This window comes from Dendrobates tinctorius, unplaced genomic scaffold, assembly GCF_039654945.1.
Source record: "Dendrobates tinctorius isolate UK_male_01 unplaced genomic scaffold, ASM3965494v1 ptg000151l, whole genome shotgun sequence".
Lineage (NCBI taxonomy): Eukaryota > Metazoa > Chordata > Amphibia > Anura > Dendrobatidae > Dendrobates > Dendrobates tinctorius.
The window spans coordinates 4,233,981-4,250,000 of NW_027361818.1; positions in this window are offsets into that span (position 1 = coordinate 4,233,981).

The following is a 16,020-nucleotide window of genomic DNA, read 5'->3' on the forward strand; positions in this document are numbered from 1 at the left end:
ATGGCGGGGTTGGAGGCCAGGGGAAATAGTAGAGACAGTGGAGCCAGAGACCTAAGTTGGGCACGGTTAAAAATCAGTAGTGGTTTGAATGTTGATGGAGCTGGTGACTTTGCCGTCCACACAGCAGGGGATCAGCTGGCGTTACTGAACCCCACTAACACAGGAGCTAGTGTGTTTCTCTGTGCAGACGACACATCTGAGCGACAACTGGCTGTGTTGAAGCACAGGGATTATAGTTCAGGTGGTAGAAAAATGAACACACCAGCAGACCTGGATACAGTTGCCAACCACTAATTTAGTCTGTAAGAGGAATGTTAAAGTCTTTGGAGATCCAGGCATTGTTCATTTTCAGAAAAGTCAGCCGGTCAACATTATCGGAAGATAGTCGCGTGCGACGGTCTGTTAGTACACCACCTGCGGCACTAAAGACACGTTCCGATAATACACTGGCAGCAGGGCAAGCCAGCACCTCCAATGCATACTGGCTAAGCTCTGGCCATGTATCCAGCTTAGAGACCCAAAACTTGAAGGGGGAAGAGCCATCTGGGAGTACAGTGACAGGGCAAGACATGTAGTCTGACACCATCTGACGGAAGCGTTGCCTCCTGCTGACTCGAGGCGTCGCTGATGGTGTAGACAATTGTGGTGGACACACAAAACTTTGCCACATTTGGGCCATAGTGGTCTTGCCTTGTGCTGCGGCACTGCCTCTGCTCCCTCTTTGTGCAGAGTTTCCTCCACTGCCTCGACGCACAGAGCTGCTTTGTAAAGCACTAGCAACAATGCTGTCGGGTGGAATGGAAAACATTATGGACTGCACCAGTGACTCTTCGTACTCCCGCAGTTTACGCTCCCGGTTCAATGTTGGTATGAGCCTTTGTACGCTGTCCCGGTAGCGAGGATCTAGGAGGGTGTACACCCAATAATCAGCCGAGACGAGAATGTGGGCGATGCGGCGGTCGTTTCTCAGGCACTGCAGCATGAAATCAACCATGTGCTGCAGACTCCCAACTGCCAAAGAACCGCTGTCCCCTGTTTGAGGCGTGACCTCGGCCTGCTCTGCATCACCCCACCCTCGCTGTACATACTGAGTAGAGGTTTGTGTACCTCCCTCCTCTGGAGAGATGTCTTCCTCCTCCATCGACTCCTCCTCATCCTCCTCACAAAGTGTCCCCTGCCTAGGCCTTTGTGAGGAAACACGTAGCGCAGACTGTCCAGAAGCAGATGGCATTTGGGACCCCTCATCCTCCACCTCTTCCGAAACCTCATCCCTTAGTGCTTGCAGTGTTTGTTGAAGCAGGCAGATAAGGGGGACAGTCATGCTGACTAGTGCATCATCTGCACTCGCCATCCGCGTGGATTCATCGAAGGCACGCAAAACGAGGCAGATGTCCTTCATAGAGGCCCACTCAATGGTGCTGAAGTGTGAACGGCGCACAGTGCGACTTGTTTGCGCCTGATGCAGCTGGTACTCCATGACTGCTGCCTGCTGCTCACACAACCGCTCCAACATATGTAAAGTTGAATTCCACCGGGTGGGTAGGTCACATATGATGCAATGTTCCGGAAGGCCAAATCGTCGCTGCAGAGCAGCGAGGCGCGATCTTGCCGTGCTGGAACGCCGCAAGTGAGCGCACTCTATGCGGACCTTGTGCAACAGTGCATCAAGATCCGGATAGTCCCTCAGAAAGCTCTGCACGACCAAGTTAAGCACATGTGCCAGACATGGGATGTGTGTGAGGTTGCCTAGGCCAAGAGCTGCCACCAGATTTCGGCCATTGTCACACACTACCAAGCCCGGCTGGAGATTCGCTGGCCCAAACCACACATCGCTCTCCTGCTTGATAGCATTCCAGAGCTCCTGCGCTGTGTGGCTTCGATTCCCCAAAGAAATTAATTTGAGTACAGCCTGTTGACGTTTGGCCACGGCTGTGCTCATATCGGTCGTAACAGGCTCCTGCTCTGCTGTTTCTGAGGAACTTGAGTAGGAGGAGGAGTCTATGTGTACAGACTGGAGTCCTGCAATCCGTGGCGTTGGAAGAACACGTACAGCGCCACTCTCCAGATCTGTACCCGGCTCCACAACATTGACCCAGTGGGCAGTGAGGGAAAGGTATCGTCCCTGTCCATGGTTACTGGTCCACGCATCGGTGGTCAGGTGGACCTTGCTACTAACGGCGTTTAGTAGCGCATGTTTTATTTTGCCCTCAACATGTTTCTGCAGGGCAGGGACGGCTCGCCTGCTGAAAAAAAAGCGGCTGGGCACGTTGTATTGGGGGACTGCCAATGCCATTAAGTCCCGGAAGGTGTCAGTGTCCACCAGCCTGAATGACAGCATTTCAACTGCCAGAAGTTTGGCAATGCCAGCATTCAGAGACTGTGCTCGGGGATGGTTTGCCGAGTAAGGGCGCCTTTTATCCCTTGCCTGTGCTACCGATGGCTGTGATGGATGGGAACGTGCTGCTATGGGTGGAATCTGACAGGGTCTCCGGACAACAGTGGCAGAGGTTCTTCCTTGGCAATCCTGTGAGGAAGCCGAACCAGCAGTGTGTGAGCTGGAGGAAGAGGCCCCAACACGAACTGAAGAGGTGGTAGGTGGTGCTGTACGTTGGCCTACGTCTTCAGGGTGTCTCTGCAACTCCAACTCGTGCTTGGTGCGCACATGTTTCCACATATTTGTGGTATTGAGGTTGCTGACATTTCTCCCTTTTTTGACTATCTGATGACACAGCTTGCATTTGACAAAGCAAATGTCATCTGCAACTGTGTCAAAAAAGGACCACGCACTGCAAGTCTTGGGAGCGCCCGTTTTGCCTTTGGAATGAGGAATGCTCCTAACGGGTGCCGAAGTGGAGGGTACAGGCAACCAAGTCTTCCCCCTCCCTCTGCCTCCTGTTTTGGCCGGTAGGGGAATCTCTTCCTCCGAGCTGCTCCCACCACCTTCCTGTTCCTCACGCCATGATGGGTCAAGGACCTCATCATCTTCCCTCCCCTCTTTAAACAGCTGCTTCTCCGGGGTTGTCTCGCCAGCACCTTACGCACCAGAAAGTGGCAACTGAGTCTCGTCATCATCTGATGCGTACTGAGGTGTGCTGACCATAGGCACTGGCCCACTCGCCTCTTCAGATTCAGAGGGACAAAGAAGTTGCGCATCATTGCATACTCCCTCTTCTTCACATTCAGGAATGCTGCTTGGCTGGCCCCCTCTTTCCAAGCCAACAGATTCCGAGAACAGAAGTAGAGACTGTGATGGCTCCTGTCCATGTCTCTTTGACTGCCTGGGCACTTTGGCAGGTGGTGAAGAAACAGATGATTGTTCTTCGGTGCTCTGGTCCTGAGAGGCTGTGGAAGTAATTGAAGTCGATGCGTTAGCTGCCATCCATCCGACAACGGCTTCAATTTGTTCCTCCCGCAGCAGTGGGGTACGTTGAGGTCCTACAAAGCTGCGCATAAAGGACTGTTGCCTGATAAAACTGGGGGATGCTGATCCACTGGTGCCCACAGCAGGCCCAGAATCCCCACGTCCTTTACCTGCAGAATCCCCACGTCCTCTCCCTGCAGAATCCCCACGTCCTCTCCCTGCTGAAACTCCACGCCCACGCGCCTTACTCCCTGCCTTCTTCATCTTGCCAGACTGCTTAAGATAGGCAGAAAAGTACAAAGGGGGGCCTTAGTGTGCTTATTCCTGAACAGCTGGTTACAGGTACAAGAAACACTAATTTTATGAAGTGTGTGTGTGTGGACTACACTTTAATAGGAGCTGATGTGGCCTACACAAGTTCCAAATGTAGTGTTTGGTGAAATTTTTTTGTGGTTTCTTTGTTGGAAACAAACTCAAAGTATGTGAACAAAGAATTGAAACTGATAGTATCACCAACTTTTTGGAGCTATTACAATGCAGGCAGGTAACCTACAATGCAAAAGATGAGGCTCCAAAAAAATTGGGTAATACTAATCTGGCTGCGCCGGCAGGGCACAAGCCAGAAAAAAAGGCTCCTCTATCTACTCCTATATAGTGTTTGCAACCAACCAATGTTGATGGATACGGATGGATGCACACTAATAGGAGAAGAAAAAATAAGCTGCACTCAAAGTCAAATATTTGTGAGGCAGTGACGCACGTTGAGCGTCCTACAACCAGACGTAGCTGCAGGACACTCTACTCTGCGTGAGCTGCACTCACACACAGTCAGAGACCTCTCAGACAGCCGTGAACAGTGCAGCTAAGTGGGCACTGGCACTGACAGGCTGCAGAAAGGCTCCGCTGTGTACTCCTATATAGTGTTTGCAACCACCGTAGATGGAGACGGATGGATGCACACTAATAGAAGAAAAAATGAGCTGCAATAAAAGAAAAATGTGTGAGGCAGTGACACACTGAGCGTCCTACAACCAGACGTAGCTGCAGGACACACTACTCAGCGTGAGCTGCACTCACACACAGTCAGAGACCTCTCAGACAGCCGTGAACAGTGCAGAGAAGTGGACACTAGCACTGAAAGGCTGCAGAAAGGCTCCGCTGTCTACTACTAGTGTTTGCAACCAACGTATATGGATACGGATGGAAGCACACTAGATTGAAATTATGTAAAAAATGCAGCTCAAAAATTAAAAGATGTATGAGGCAGCAGTGAGGCACGCTGGGCAGCCTACAACCTGACGTGGCTGCAGGACCCACTCCACAGCGTGAGCTGCACTCACACAGCCCTTGCAGACAGCTGTGAACACTGCTGCTAGGGCAAAGAAGGCTACAGTGGTGGTTTATGTAGCCTGGGTAAAGCACTAGATGTTTGGTGGAATCGCTATTTCTAACTGTCCCTCACAGTCTTCTACAGCAGCCTGTCCCTAACTGAATTCACAGCAGAGTGAACCAGAAATGGCGGCTGCGGTGGCTTTTATAGTGCATCATGACATCATTTCGGCAGCCAATCACAGCCATGCCAATAGTTAACATGCCTACATGCCTAACAGGATGTGCCCACACTTCGGAGGATTCCCATTGGCTTAATCAAAGCAAGCAGGCTCATAGCATGATGGTAACTTCCGATTCCGATTCCGGTATCCGATATGACAAAAGTATCGGAAGTCAGTATCGGAATTCCGATACCGCTAATATCGGCCGATACCCGATACTTGCGGTATCGGAATGCTCAACACTAGTCACATGCTTTCCCTGTGTGAGCCTCTGGGAGTTTTTTTTTAGAACTTTATAAACAGCATACAAATCTAGCAACTAAACATTCATAGTCAGAAATGGAGTAGTTGCACCAAACATATTCCAAAACCCCAACTAAACAACTACTTATCCTGTTAGTCCCACAAACTTGGCTCTTGATAATGGCTTTGTCATACCATCAGCTATCATATGTCAGACTCGCAATAAACAAACTCGAGTACACCACGTTCCACTAAGTCACGTAAGTGGTGATGTTTTACATCAATGTGCTTAGTCCTTGCACATATCTTCTCAATGCTGGCAAGTTTAATGCATCCTTGGTTGTCCTCATAGATAACTGTTGGTTGAGCTAATGGCTTGACGAAATTTTCCAAAAGTTGTTTCAACCAAATTACTTCTTGACTAGCATAAGCAGCAGACATACAGTATATTCTGCTTCTGTAGAAGATAATGTGACTGACAATTGTTTTCTGCTGGACCAAGAAATTGAATTTTCTCCTAACTTGAACAAATAACCACTAGTTGATTCCGATCACTTGAATCTCCAGCCCAATCTGCATCCACATAACCTCTTAGAGTGAGATCTCTTGATGCAGATTTCTTAAGATTTAGCCTTTGAGTTTTTTTAAGATATTGAAGAATTCTCTTAATTGCATTCCAGTCTCTTTGGCGTGCCTTCCTTACATATCGGCAGATAATTCTGACTGAGGCTGTGATATCTGGATGAGTTGTGGTTGCTATGTACAGAAGCACCCCCACTGCTTGTCTATAACTCTCATTGCTGGGTAGCAGATCTTCTCCTTCCAACTTTAAGTAGGACGGATCCATTGGTGTTGATGCACCTTTGGCTTTTGACATTCCAAACTGGTTTAGTATTGTGGAAATTTTAGAACTTTGGTTGAGAAGAAAACTCCCATCTTCCGCTCTCTGGATTTGGATTCTCAAAAAATATGTCACATTTCCAAGGTCCTTAGTCTCAAAGTGCTGGTTGAGAATTTCACCTAGCCTTGCAATTTCTTTTTCATATTGATGACACATGAATACATCTTCTACATATAGGAGAAAATACAGTACATCCACTCCTTTGCTACATTTTTCGTATACAAACATGGATCAGCTTGAGATCTTTTAAATCCTTCATCCATTAAAACTTTGTTCATTTTCGAGTTCCAAGCTCTTGCCAACTTATAAAGAAGGTGCCCTTCACCCTTTTTAATATATCCCTCGGGTTGGCTCATGTACAACTCTCCTTCAATGTCACCATGTAGGAAGGCTGTTTCGATGTCAAAATGTCTCACTGTCATCTGTTGAACTGCAGCTATGACATTAAAGTTCTGAATGTGGTTTGCTTCTCAACTGGAGAAAATGTAGCATCATAATCTTCACCATACTTTTGCAAGTACTCTTTTGCGACCAAACTTGCTTTAAACCGGTGAATTTTACCTCTAAGTCATATTTGTTTTTGAAGACACACTTACATCCGATATCTCTTTTTCCTTGTGATAGCTCAGTACGCTCCCATGTCTGGAGTTGGTGAAGAGATCCATCTCTTCATTTGCGGCATTTATCCACTTCTGCTTCTCGTGGACAGTCAGATTTTGCATCTCTTGGCATGACACTGGCTCTGGTTCAGGAAGTGTTCTGACCATATAAGATAGGTATCTAGCTGGGATAACTATGTTTGGCCTTTCTGATCTCCTGACTGGAGGTTGACTTGGTTCTTCTGCGTCTTCCTTGGTGGCTTCACAGCTTATCCACACTTCAGTGTTTTCCTTTTTGTCATCTGGGTTTGGTGATGGAGATTCTTAGGTTGAATAACTGGTGTAACTTCATGGAATTTGAGCGATACAGAGTTTTCATCAATCACTACATCTCTACTGATTGTTACTGTGTTGGTCTCTGGGTGCAGGATTCTGTCTCCATTTTGAGTTTCACTATAGCCCATATAGGACTCCTTGCTTTGCGTGTGATTCCCACTTGGAACGCATTTCTTTGGGAACATACACAAATGTTTTGCTTCCAAATATCCTGAGGTGCTTCAGGTTAGGCTTCTCAGTTCCATAGCTCATATGGAGTTTTATTTGTGGCTTTACCTGGCACTCTGTTTTGAAGATAGCAAGCTGTCATGATTGCTTCTCTCCAATACGTTGTAGGTAGATTCGCATCAAACAACATACTTCTTCCACTTTCACAGAGAGTACGGTTCTTTCTCTCTATAATGGCATTTTGTTCTGGGTTGCATGGAATAGTAGTCTGGGACAAGATTCAATCCTTTTTCAAAATGGTTTGCACCTTACCACTTGTATATTCGGTTCCATTATCTGCACACAGGGCTTTTGGCATTCTTCCAAATTTGTTAAACACTACACAAGATATTCTTCAAGTTTCTGTGGAACTTCATCCTTACTGTGAAGCCGGTAGGCGACTGTATATATGGAGTAGTCATCAATGAATGTGAGAAAATATCTCTTCTTGCTAGGAGCTTGAACACTCATTTGACCATATACATCTCTATGTATCAGATCCAGAGGCACTGAAGATCTAGTGGTGCTTGTTTTAGGAAAGGATTCTCTGGACATTTTTCCTGTAAGACAGCTAGCGCACTTCATCATTTAACGACACTTGTTGATTTCAATACCATTTGCTAGTTGAGCTAGCTTCATTACTGCTTCTGGGTCTCTGTGCCCATGACGTCTGTGCCATACATGGATACAGTTCTTATGCAGATCTTGTCTAGCACTGTACACTCTTTCCTTGCATTTTAAAGTTCATCTAGGATTTTTCATTCTGCAAGAGTGTGACCCTTCTTTTAAAAGTAACTACATTCCTCTTTTGTGTGAGCATTTTTTTACTGACAGAAGATAGTTTTCTAGGCTGGGAACATCCTTTATTGGGATCTTTCTGCTTTGTGCTGAGGAAACTAGACAGTGGAAGTAACCGTCTCCTACTCCTTCTGAAGTCATATAGTGACCTTGAGCTAAGATGACCTTTTCTGACTTAATGTAACGTCCGTCTGCGGTTCTGGGCTGCAGCCAGGCAACACCCCGAGAAACACTGATACCCTTTACCCCTATACAGGGATCTGGATTTACAACAGAGCCCAGGAGGTACTGTCTGAATAGGAGCAGCGGCCAGAGCAGGACGGTCGTCAGAGTGAAGTACAAAAACGGCAGGCAATAACAGAGTCAATTTCAGGCCAAGGTCAGAGTCAAAAACCAGGAGGGCAGCAGAGGTACAGAATCGTTAGGAAGTAGCAGAGTCAGAATATCCAGGCCAAGGTCACAAACCAGGAGAGTAGCAGAAGTACAGAATCGTCAGGCAAAAGAGGGGTCAGAAATCCAGGCTGAGGTCAGAGTCAAACAGAAATCAATCACTAAGTAACAAACAGGGGAACCAAGAATATATCCGGCGGCTTGCAAGACCAGTCCCAAGGTATTTGAGGGATCAGGTCATCCCTCACAGGTTCCTGGACTGGTGATGTCATTAGGGCCGCCCCCAGGACCAGGCCAGATGGTGTTGCAGTAACCCCCTGATGACTGACAGAGGGGTGGAGCCTGCGCCCACCAGATGTCTGCGCAGGAGCCACTTCTCTGTCACCACCATAACTCATGGGCGGACCACGGCGCCTCCCAGTGGCCGAGGCAGGAACAGCCGTCCCCGAGTCTGACAGTGAAGTGGCGGTCTGGCGCCTCCTAGTGGCCGTGACCGGAACAGCAGGCCTCGAATCCAACGGTGACGTGACAGACCGGCGCCTCCTAGTGGCTAAAGCTGGGACCATAGTCCCTGAGTCTGACGGTGACGTAATAGAACCACGGCGCCTCCCAGTGGCCGAGGCAGGAACAGCCGTCCCCGAGTCTGACGGCGAAGTGGCGGCCCGGCGCCTCCTAGTGGCTGCGACCGGAACAGCAGGCCCCAAATCTGACGGAGACGTGACACTTGCTTTCAGTAAGGTCAGTGAAGAAATCATTGTTATTTGTCATATGGCTGCTTGCACCAGAATCTATACATCATATATGCTTTGCAGATGGGCCTGTACTGGCATTAAATGCAGCTTCAGCACATGCAGAATCTTCCATTACAGCTTTTTTACCCTTTGATGAATGTTCTGCTTTTTAAGCCGATTTATTCTTGCTTTCCAAATTCTGCAGTCTGCTTTAAGGTGGCCAGGCTTTTTACAGACAAAACATTCTGGAGCAATTCTCTTAGATTGCTCTCATATTTAGGGAAATCCTGTGTCTTTAATGCTGTTTCTGCTCTGGATTCATTACTGCTGCTTACACGCTGCATTTTTCTCTTGAATTCATCTACAAGTTTGCCTTTAACATACTCTAGTGTCACCTCATCATCTGGCCGTGCAACTAGTGCAGCCACGAGTGTGTCACAACTCTCTGGAAGACCACTTAATAGAAGTGCAGCAACATGAAAATCTTGAATTTCTTCTCCAATACCCCTGAGATGCTCCACAATATCTAGGGTATTTCTTGTATAGTCCTGCATATTCTGTCCATCACTTAGCTTAGACTGTTACAGCTTTCTCATGAGATAAAGCTTATTGCTGAGATTTGATCTTTCATGCACTTTCTGTAACTCATCCCCCTCTCCTTTGCAGTTGCAAACTAGCATATATGCACAATCTGATTATCATCTACACTGAGGGAGATCGTGCTTTGTGCTTTCTGATCCTTCTCTAGCCAATCATCTGGTAACGGATGAGGCACTTGTTCCTGAGTATATTTCCACATACCTTCTCTTATGAGCAGCATCTTCACCTTGAATTTCCAGGACTGGTAGTTCTGGTTAGTGAGGCTTGGCACTGAGAACTTGAAAGGATTGCTGCTAGTGGACATCTCTGTTGCTCTGTGCTGCTTTTGCTTTGGGCTTCTGTTGCTGTTTTACTCTGGGGTTCTGTGTCACTCTGGACCCATAACCTGTTGGCAGCGGATTATTCAAGATACTCTCCAAATGTGTAACAGAGCTTCTTTATTCAGGAACAATCATGAACAATGTATGATAATGCATAATAGATCAGGAATAAATCATTTGTGTGTGTCTATCAGTGCAGCATCTACAGCATAGACAGACACAGGAAATACAGTCACATGCTCTCCCTGTGTGAGCCTCTGGGAGTTTCTCCCTGTGTTAGCCTCTGGGAATTTTTTTTTTGTTCTTACTTTATGATCAGCGTACAAACCTAGCAACTAAATACACAGACAGGAATCGAGTTGTTGCACCAAACATATCCAACAAACCCCCTGATGAATCCTGGGGATCTTGTGCACAAAGGTTGACGCAAAGAGTCTAACCACTGGCTGAGCCGCTCAGTGACTGATCCCATGTCAGAAATAATAATTTTTAATCCCACAAAAAAAAATCTTACGTGGCTAAACTGTCCAGTTTTTTCAAATGTGAGGGCCCCCGATGGAGGACGTGTTCACATGCAGTACTTACGAGTGTTTTTTGGGATTATCAAAAGCAAACAGTTTAAAATACGCCATTACATTAATTTTAATTCCCAGTATGTGGTATATTTAATTACTTGCATTGAATGTATTCTGGATTATGCTGGGTGTACCACTCACAATTTAAAAACTAGAATATCAGAGCATGTAAGTGATGTCATTTCTCCCTCTAGTTTGAATCGCACGGTTTCTAAGACGTCTAAACACTTCATTAATCATCATCACAGGAGTACTGACAAAAGTAAAGTTACATGTCTTGAGCGATTGTTGAGACCACCAAGAAGAGGTGACATCTAGAGTTGAGCGAAACGGGTCGAAAAATTTCAAAAGTCGCCGACTTTTGGCAAAGTCGGGTTTCATGAAACGAAACCCGACCCTAGGATGAGGTCGGCCACGAGGTCGGCGACTTACGCGCCAAAGTCGCGTTTCAAAAGTTTGTTTTGCGCTCTTTTTCAGCCAATCAGGATCCACGGACACTGTGGGCAACGTGATGACATAGGCAGGGGTCACCACCATCTTTCAGAAGGGCATGCAAGTGATTGGCTTGCTTTGGTGGGCGTCACAGGGGGTATAAAAGGGCGTGCACGCCGACCGCCATCTTACTTCTGCCGATCTCAGTATAGGGAGAGGTTGCTGCTGATTCTGTAGGGAGAGCGTTAGGCAGGGAAGAAGACAAAAAAACTGCTTCTGCTGCTAGCGATTTGGCCTGCACAACACACCAGTCACTGTGTGTGCAGTGCAAGGGGAGGCTATATAGTGGTGTATCAGTGGTGTTGGTTGTTGGGCTGCCTTCTAAGGCTTCCTGACATTCCTGCATTGCTGTTTACCCACTGCTCCGCAAACTGCTTTTTTAAAAGCAATCCCAATTTTTTTTTTGTCCTGAGAAGAAAAAAAAACTGCTTCTGCTGCTAGCAATTTGGCCTGCACAACACACCAGTCACTGTGTGTGCAGTGCAAGGGGAGGCTATATAGTGGTGTATCAGTGGTGTTGGTTGTTGGGCTGCCTTTTAAGGCTTCCTGACATTCCTGCATTGCTGTTTACCCACTGCTCCGCAAACTGCTTTTTTAAAAGCAATCCAATCTCCCTTATCCTCTAGTCCCTTTTGTCACAGCTGTGCCATCGAGCCTGTGACATAGCGCTCAGATATCAGTGGGCCTCACACAATCCAAAAGTGTCCAGTGTCCAAAAGTGTGTGCAGAGATTCAAAATCTCCCTTATCCTCTAGTCACTTTGGTCACAGCTGTGCCATCGAGCCTGTCACATAGCGCTCAGATATCAGTGGGCCTCACACAATCCAAAAGTGTCCAGTGTCCAAAAGTGTGTGCAGAGATTCAAAATCTCCCTTATCCTCTAGTCACTTTGGTCACAGCTGTGCCATCGAGCCTGTCACATAGCGCTCAGATATCAGTGGGCCTCACACAATCCAAAAGTGTCCAGTGTCCAAAAGTGTGTGCAGAGATTCAAAATCTCCCTTATCCTCTAGTCACTTTGGTCACAGCTGTGCCATCGAGCCTGTCACATAGCGCTCAGATATCAGTGGGCCTCACACAATCCAAAAGTGTCCAGTGTCCAAAAGTGTGTGCAGAGATTCAAAATCTCCCTTATCCTCTAGTCACTTTGGTCACAGCTGTGCCATCGAGCCTGTCACATAGCGCTCAGATATCAGTGGGCCTCACACAATCCAAAAGTGTCCAGTGTCCAAAAGTGTGTGCAGAGATTCAAAATCTCCCTTATCCTCTAGTCACTTTGGTCACAGCTGTGCCATCGAGCCTGTCACATAGCACTCAGATATTCATTGGGCCTCACACAATCCAAAAGTGTCCAGTGTCCAAAAGTGTGTGCAGAGATTCAAAATCTCCCTTATCCTCTAGTCACTTTGGTCACAGCTGTGCCATCGAGCCTGTCACATAGCGCTCAGATATCAGTGGGCCTCACACAATCCAAAAGTGTCCAGTGTCCACAAGTGTCTGCAGAAATTCAAAATCTCCCCTGTCCTATAGACACCTTGTACCTTGTTTTACATTACTATATAGTTTGTTGGATTTTGTCTACATTTCTACCAAAAATGAGGAAGGCTGGTGGAAGAGGCCGTGGAATTGGGCGGGGGTTGGCAGCTGGTAATGATGGTGTTGGTGGTGGATCTGATGGTAGTGGCAAGAGCAAAATAGGACCGAATGCAGGAGGTGCTGACCCTGCGTCATCGTCTGGCTACATAAGGCCTCAAACGCTTAGTTTTCTAGGACTTGGCAAACCGCTTTTAAAGCCAGAGCATCAGGAAAAAGTTTTGTCTTACATTGCTGACTCAGCCTCCAGCTCTATCGCCTCCTCTTCAGTTGTAAAAAGTAAAAGCACTGAGTCGTCATTGGAGGCTCATGTTCATGAACCACACCTTTCCTTGTGTCCTTCACCCGAACCAAGATTGAAGGATGACGCAGGCCATACTACTGATTACTCCTTGGAGCTGTTCTCACATACCATGCCTGGATTATCAAGTGAAATGGTGAATTACCCAGGCCAAGATGAATCTGACATGGAGTGCACTGATGCACAGCCACTGATGGATGATTCTGCTGGTACATTCACTCAGAGCACTACATTGTCCTCGCAGTGTACAGAGCCAGATTCTGACCCTGATGAGACTCAGGTGCCCCTTCCCGCACACTATACCACCATACACGTTGACACAGATGAAGGTGCACATGACATAGAAGAGGAGGTGATGGATGACCCAGTAGTTGACCCAGATTGGCATCCATTGGGGGAAGAGGGTGCTGCTTCCAATAGCTCAGATGAGGAGCATCCACAGCAGACATCGACATCGCAACAGCTGTTATCTGGCAGGCCCGGAGCACTCCAAAGACAGGTTCCAAACATCAAAAGAGTTGCTGGACAGCTTGTCCAGAGGGTCAAAAGATCACAGCGTGCTAGGCCGCAAAATGTCTGCCAAAGTAGGAAGAGTGCAGTGTGGCACTTTTTTGAACAAAATCCTCATGATCAGGCCAAGGTTATCTGTAAGAAGTGCGCAAAGACCTTTAGCCGAGGGAAAAATCTAAAAAATTTGAATACCAGTTGCATGCTTAGACATTTAACCAGCATGCACTTGCAAGCGTGGCACAACACCAAACCTCAAGTGCCACATGTGCAACTGATCACAACAAAGGTAGTCAGCAACGCTACATTGTTTCCCCCACTGTAAGCCCACCGGTTAGCACAGCAGCAAATGTTGAGGTGTCGTTGCAAGGCCACAGCAGTCAGGGAATCCCACTGTTATATCAAGGAAAGACTGATTCTAGGCCATCAGAAAGAACACCAACTCCATCACCATCATCAACCCTCTCTCAGTCCGCCCTGTCCACCGCTACTTCCACCATATGCAGCTCTCAAGTCCAGCTCACCCTCCCAGACACTATGAGTAGGTCAAGAAAGTACTCAGTCTCTCATCTGCGTACACTGGGTTTGAACGCCCACATTGCCAAACTAATCCCGTTTGAGATGATGCCCTTTCGGTTGGTGGAAAGCACAGCTTTCCGCGAACTCATGGCCTATGCAGTACCACGCTATGACCTACCCAGTCGCCACTTCTTCTCTCGCAAAGCCATCCCAGCCCTCCACCATCATGTGAAAGACCGCATTGTCCTTACACTCAAGCAGTCAGTGAGCGGAAAGGTGCACATCACAACTGATGCATGGTCCAGTCGGCATGGCCAGGGCCGTTACGTGTCCATCACTGCACACTGGGTTAATGTGGTGGATGCAGGGTCCACAGGGGACAGCGGTGGTGGGACAGTGCTGCCTAGCCCACGGTATAGGAAACAGTTGGCTGTAGGCGTTCGACCCGCCTCCTCCTCCTCCTCCTCCAGAAGCGAAAGCTCGTCCACAGAGCGCAGTCGTACGAGCACTCCATCTGCTGCTGCCACTGTTGCACACGATGTGTCCCCCTATCGAGCAGCTAGTGGAAAGCGTCAGCAGGCTGTGTTGCAGATGATGTGTTTGGGCGACAGACACACCGCCGAGGTGCTGGCCGAGTGCTTGAAGCGACAAACTGAGTCATGGCTGGGCAGTGTACATCTTGAGGCAGGCAAGGTAGTTAGTGATAACGGCCGTAATTTTGTGGCAGCCATATCCCTTTCAAAACTCAGCCACATACCTTGCTTGGCTCACACCTTGAACCTGGTGGTGCAGTGCTTCCTCAAAAATCATCCGGAGTTAACAGCCCTGCTCCAGAAGGCCAGAAGGTGCGAAGACTGTGCGCGCACATCCGCCGGTCGCCTGTACACTCCGTTCGTATGCAGAAGCTGCAGCGATTGCTCCACCTTCCGAACCACCGCCTCATTATCGACATTGCAACAAGGTGGAACTCCACCCTGCACATGGTTGAGCGGCTGTGCGAGCAGAGGCAGGCCATAATGCATTTGTGGGAGGATACACGGCCAGGCACTTTGAGAGCAGACATGGAGTTGACAGGTGTGCAGTGGTCGAAGCTGAAAGACCTCTGTAAAGTCCTTCAGTGTTTTGAGGAATGCACACGGCTGGTAAGCGCAGACAACGCCATCCTAAGCATGAGCATCCCACTTATGCGTCTGCTCATGGAAACTTTGACGCACCTTAAGGAGCAGGCATCTGCAGCCAATGTTGATGAGGAGGAATAGGAGGAGGGAATCCTTGATGACATTCAGCCATTGTCTGCTCAGGGACCTCTCCTGGACGAGGTGGAGGAAGAAGAGGAGGAGGAGGATGATGATGGGGATGATTACTTAGGGGAGGAGGATGCATCTCGTGGGGCAAGTGAAAATGTTGGCGTGGCAAGGTCTGGTACAGGGTTTGTGCGTGACTGGAGGGATGTGGATTTGCCAGAAAGTGCTCCTCCACCCAGCACTCGCAGTGCATCATTGACACCGGGAACATTGGCCCACATGTCAGATTATGCCTTGCGGATCCTAAAAAGGGACCCCCGCATTGCCAAAATGATGAACGATGACGACTACTGGTTGGCCAGCATCCTGGATCCACGCTATAAAGGCAAATTACAAAACATCATGCCACAGGAGAACCTTGACCTAATATTGGCTAATAAACAAGCAACTCTGGTAAATCGGTTGCTTGAGGCATTCCCAGCACACAGCAGCGGTGATGGTTCTCACACGAGCCGTACGGGCCGGGGGCAGCTTGGCAGAGGTGTTCGTGGTGCACACAGCAGAAGTGGCGTTGGAGACAGGGGTTTCATGACAATGTTGTGGACTGATTTTTCAAATACCGCTCACACAACTGGTAATACTGCATCGATGGAAAGTGACAGGAGACAGCAGTTGTCAACTATGGTTACAAACTACTTTTCCTCCCATATCTATGTTCTCCCACACAGGTCATTCCCCTTTGACTATTGG